Genomic DNA, 6000 nt, shown 5'->3' with positions numbered 1-6000 from the left:
TTTGTTCATCTGCTTACTCATTTGGATGGGTCTCCACAAAAAAGCCAAATCACACAGCATGATGACCAAACCCACCCCTAAATGTCATTGTCAAGTTTTCAAACTCAAATTCAACCTCAGAGGACAAAGGTTTCACATTGAGGACGTTCAAAAGAATGTGCTTGGGGCGATTAAGTCAGACAGGTTCACTGTGACTTTGAGCTCATTGTGCCCCTGCCTTTTCTCGGTATTTTTAAAATATAGCACACATCTGGAACAGTCTGAGAACATGGCTCTTCTAGGTAGGATAGGGCCCAAGTACAAAATAACAAAGGATAAACCGGTAGAATTCAGGAGACACCAGATTGTGGGTCAGAGTCCACGTGTGCCAAGAAATAGTTTCCAGGGCTGTTCAACTTGCATGATTTGGATTCTTAGGGTATTTTGACAGTAATAGGCCATGATACAGCTGCTACATCCCAACAGAGCTAGGTCAGTGCAGTGAGGGCAAAATCCCACTGAGAGTTTATGGGGTAGTTTGGGGAGCAAGATGTCACACAGGTTAATTCCACGGCAGGTCTCCCTTTGGCCCTCATGGTGTTTCTAGTGAAATGTGACCTGTGCCTAATTAACATGTGAGAAATATTGAGACTGTAATGACCCAAAGAATCCCCATGCCATGGGAGTCAGGCAATATGGCTGGATTTAAACGTAACTCAGACATGTTTGCGCCAAGCTTCTCTTAAAGCAATCATAATTACCGTATTTTTAAAACTTCCTCATGTGGCTGCCCCTCTCCATTCTTGTGACCGTCAAGATATCAAGAAGAGCAAAGGGAGAGGTTTTTGTTCTCACATTGACCAAAAGCTTTAACTAATGTCTTTGATAGTCCAAGATTTATACATTCACCAAAGCTTCCAGTCATATAATTTTTATGTATCCCATGTCCCTATTTCTCATTGGGGAATGTTGTTAGCAAATGTTATTCTAAATCAATTACTTAGGGAAATAGCAGTTTTGCAAAAAAAAAGGAACCACCAAAAAGCCATCATTAACACCTTATTCTGTTCTGCCCTGACGAACCTCAGCAAGGACTAGTAAAGAGAGCAAATGCAAATTTGATCTGCCTGTCTGGATGATCAGACATGGTACTGGTAGGAAATGCATTCAGCTCAACTGACTGCATATAGTCATTTAAATACAGGAAGATGTGTTTGTCTCTCATCTCAGTTCACAGAGAGGCAGTTTGCCATCAGAAGGTTGCCTTTAAGGATTCATATTTTTCTGTCTTCTTGGCCCACCACCCTTGGCTTTTGCCTTTTGGCCTGATGGTAGCAACAGAGGTGTACCTCCAACACTGAATACACATTTCAGGCAAAAGAAGAGAAAGTACTAGCAAACTTCTGGTTATGTCTCATGGGCAGAACTGTCACATGACCATATCTGGCTAGAAAGGAGGCTAGAAAATCAGGTTTTTAGTATTTTCAACCTCTGAAGGAGAAAGGGAAATTGGGTCAACAAATCCAGAGTGTAGTATTACAGACATCATAATAAATAACAGAACTCTGGATTAGTATGTCTTAACATGTTTCAGCTAACATCATCAAGGGCCTTCTCTGGTTATAGGTTCATATAAGCAACTAATCATGATACAATGTGATAAAGACTAAATGCCAGGTGTGTAATAGAGCCTTTTGTTTTGCTGGAAGAGTGCAGGGAAGCTTCAGTGCTTGTCAGGCTTTAATGGGATTTTATTAAAATGCAGGTTCGGGATTCAGTGGATCCGGGTAGGGCCTGAGATTCTGCATTTACAACAGGCTCCAAGGAGATGCCAGTGCTGCTGGTCCATTGGCCACACCATAAAAAGTAAGGGCTTGGGTTACCATTTAAACAGAGCCTAAAACGTACATCAGAATTCACCAAATGGAGAAAAGGGGTGGGGGAACACAAGACTAGGGAATAGTGTGCACAAATGCATACACACATCCCCATTTATGCAGTCCTTTGTCTACACACACACACACACACACAGAAAGGTAGCTGGTAAGTATTTAGAAGATACATACAATAAGTAGATCTTATATATTTAATCAACTATACTACGTACTCATGGCAAGTGTTAAATTCTCAGCTAGGGAGCACCTTACCACAGTCTTCTAATTCAGCGTGTTGGTTTTTTTGTTTCTGTGACCTTTTCTCTGGTCATTTATGTTGTAATCTAGGAAGCAGGTTTGGCCCATTATGATTGGTGAAAGACTTGCCAGTATTACAGTCCTGAAGCTGTCCAAGAACACAAAGGAAGAGTACCGTGATAGAGCTTAAAAGGTGATCTCCACTTCTTGAGTCACTTCAAAAACTGGTCAAGGGCACCAGCAATATATAGATCATTCCTTAAATGTTATAAAACTAATCATAATACAACTGCAGCTTGGGATGATTGACCAATAATTGAGTGACCCGTGGCCTCAAAGAAACTATGGCCAGAGGGATGTCATGACTTTAGAGGATTTGAGAAAATCTGGAGAGTCATTGCCAGTGTATGGTGCCAGACATACCTCTCCGGGGAGACCATGCTGAAATGACCCCATATACAGTTGGCTCAAGTAGCATTTCCATTTCCAGGGGCTCATCCCCCACACTAAATGAGAAATGCTATTAGGGGACACATTTAGAGACTAGCACATAGTTTGATTTTTTGAAATATAGGACAATACAGGAGGAATGATAGCAGATGAGCCTGTTCTCATCTCAAAATAAGGTTGGCTTAACCATGCTGAGTTCCATCTTACCCTACAGATAATGAGGAACCATCAAAGTTCATACACAGTGAAATAACATAGTCACATTTGGGCTTTAGAGGCATAACTTCATTGACTATTCAGTGGATAGATGCAGGGAAAATAGAGCAGCTAAGCTGGAGTTAGGGAGGGGTGGGGTAGGAGGAAAGACAAGATAAGACCCTGAACCCAAACACTGACTGTAGCAGGGGAGAAAAGGAACAAGATGTAACAGTCATGTCCAAGGTAGGCTCAATAGCACAGACTAAACTTTAAGATGCGAGGCTTAGGAATAAAGAGAAGTTGAAGATGACCTTGAGACCAGAGTAGCAGTTTGGACCAGCATGATGTGTGGTTTTTTTCTTTTTAATTTACATTTGAAGTCCTTCAGTCATTCGTAGGTTCACAAGCCCTTTATACCCATTTGCCTTATTCTTGACCACTTCATATATCTTCGACAACTGCCTGAACCCGAACGCTTTTGGGACTGAGCATGAGAGGTATTAGCTTGGCCAACAGGATGAATGATAGTGCCTCTGACTGCGAGAGTTAATACAGGAGAGGATCTTATCTGCAGAACAAAGATAATTCAGTCTAGAGCTTTACCAATAGAGGGGAATATGGTTTGGCCCTCATAGATCGAGGACTAGCTTGAACCTTGATTCACTTTTTTCGTGACTTTGAGCCAGTTCCTTGGCCTTCCAGTAGCTATAAAGCAGAAGACATCCACCACTCTGTGAATAGCTCCCCAAAGCCACTAGGCTCAAAACACTGATTCTGGTCAGTACACATTAATCAATGTCATCTCTCCTTCCTCTCAGGCATCTTTACAAGCCCTCATTTCCCCACACACTCAGCTCTCTAGACTCAGAAAATATGTGTCGATAACCCGGACTCAGGGTGCTTCCCCAGAGCAACGCTGCCTGTGGAATCAAAACTGAGAGGAGAAAAAACAAGGTGGTGTATCAAATTTCTCTGGGACCCACCACCCGATTCTCAGAATACAAGAATTTTTTTGAAAAAGTGCTGTGTTTACTTTCATGGTTGCACTAAAGACCTCTGGAAATACCACAGATAACCGCAGTACCAATAACTATTTAATTTATTACATTTGTACATGCAGATGGAGAGAAACCAATCTTGGCATAAAGACAACTATAAACAAATGTAAATTACAAATCAGACAAATTGGAAATTGAAGTAAAAAGATTCAAAATCTACCTTATGTTTTCCCATTCCCATGTAGCATTGTTATCAAATCTTTTTATATTTTATTTCCACTAATATGAAGTCCCTCTTCAGTGAATGAGCTTTCCTTTCTTCTCCTTATGCATTCAATTAAAAAAATCAGGCATGGATCTAGGCTCTGGGAATGCAAAGATCAAATAAGACCCTGTCCCTCATCAAATCATGATTTAATCCTGTGCCTTGTGCAAAGTTCAGTTGTAAGAAAAAAAAATTTAATAAATGGGTAAATGGACTAATTTAACCTATTAAATCCCTCAAACCCTTTTTTGAAGAGCGGAGGGAGGGTTTACTCTTTTTAAGGAGCTGAAGATGGAAAGAAATCAAATTCTATTCTTTGTATCTTTTTGATCATGCCTTTTGGTCCCTGATTAACTCAAATAGGCATTTATTTACTCACACTGGATTATCTTGATTAAATCAATGTATATGTTTAAATATCTAAACTGGAAGCAAATAGGTGGTATTTTTCTTCCTAGTGGTACAGCTATAGTTTCCTATAGTTGCTAATGAGTAGCCTCAGTAGATTTAGCTAAATTCAGAGACTTCTATTTGAAATCAGCAGAGTGAAATCACTTTGTTTCTAGCTTCCTGAGACTATAAACCTGGTTAATGTCACTATCTACTTTCAATTAGATCAATGCAAAAAGCCATCTAATTGATATCTGTACATCCTCTCTTTCCTCATCCCATTCCATTCTCCACACCATAAATAAAGCAGTCTTTTGAAAACACAAGTTAGTTATATTAACTCAGTACCTAAAACCTTACCCTTGCTCTTGGAATAAATACATGAATACTTAAAGTGGTCTTACACCCAAAAAGAAAAACCCATCCCCATGTCTCCAGACTCAGCTTGTACCATGATCCTTTTCCCCTTATAACTGGCTGTCATTGCCCCATACATCTCTCTGAAGCAATTATCATAGGTGTAATTTTTGTTATTTTTAAATTACTTGATGACTTTCTTCCTCACTTGATAATAAACAGCAAGAGGGCAGTGACCATGTCTATTATGGCTCATAGGTATATCTCTAGTGGCTAGCTTAGGAGCCTTACACAAGAAAGGCATTTAATACATAGTGGTTGTGTGACTGAAAGAATACATGAATAAATGATTGTTTTTTAATCCAATCACCTGGTACTGTTTTGTTTAATTGTACAGTAAATATTACCTTCTATGTACTTCAAGGTCTCGATGATAGATAATCAAAGTGGTCAATGAAAGGATTTATATTTCTCCCATTCCAGAAGAGTGGAGGGAGGGAGAGGAAAAACAGTTATGATCTACTATCTCCAAAATTCTCTGTGATTGTCTGCATTTACCTGGTGTTGAATGAATCTCGACCTCTCTAAAAAGAAAGTTTTGTCTGTAGAAATAATGGATTTTTTATATAGTCGATCACATTACAAATCATGTTGTAGAAAACATTCCCAATCCTTCAGCTTCATTTATGCACTGGCCCACCTTTCATAGTTTAACACTTATGATACTAAACATTGAACTACAAAGATGAATAAGATACATTCACTGATCTTGAAGAAATCTTAGCCCAGCAAGGAGTGATGAACTCTGAAACAATACATAGAATAAAGATTATAATATAAATGTGTGCAAGTCTTAAATGAGGAGAGACTGAAATGAGAGGAGAATATAGAAACTTTTTCTGAGTTTTATATGGTCAGGTAATCAAAGAAGTTTATCACACTTGGCCAGGTGCTATGGATACCCTATGAAAAAGAATGTCCTTTCTCTTGTGTGTCTAATTAAACCTTGTATCCAATTAAATTTTGCCCTGAATGACAGCTTGCTTTACCATTGCTTTCTATGTTACTACTGTTGCTGTGAAAGGTTCTCTTCATCTCTGATCTTTGACTCTTGTTATCAACTCTATGGCATTTTACTTCTAGTAACTCTCCAATAATCAACCTTGTCTACTCTGACACTGCTGCCTCCTGGAGCATGGATAGAACCAGTGGAGGAACTCTTTACCTGTCC

The sequence above is a fragment of the Ursus arctos genome, unplaced genomic scaffold (assembly GCF_023065955.2).
Source record: "Ursus arctos isolate Adak ecotype North America unplaced genomic scaffold, UrsArc2.0 scaffold_5, whole genome shotgun sequence".
Taxonomy (NCBI): Eukaryota; Metazoa; Chordata; class Mammalia; order Carnivora; family Ursidae; genus Ursus; species Ursus arctos.
Note: the sequence above shows the minus strand (reverse complement) of the source record.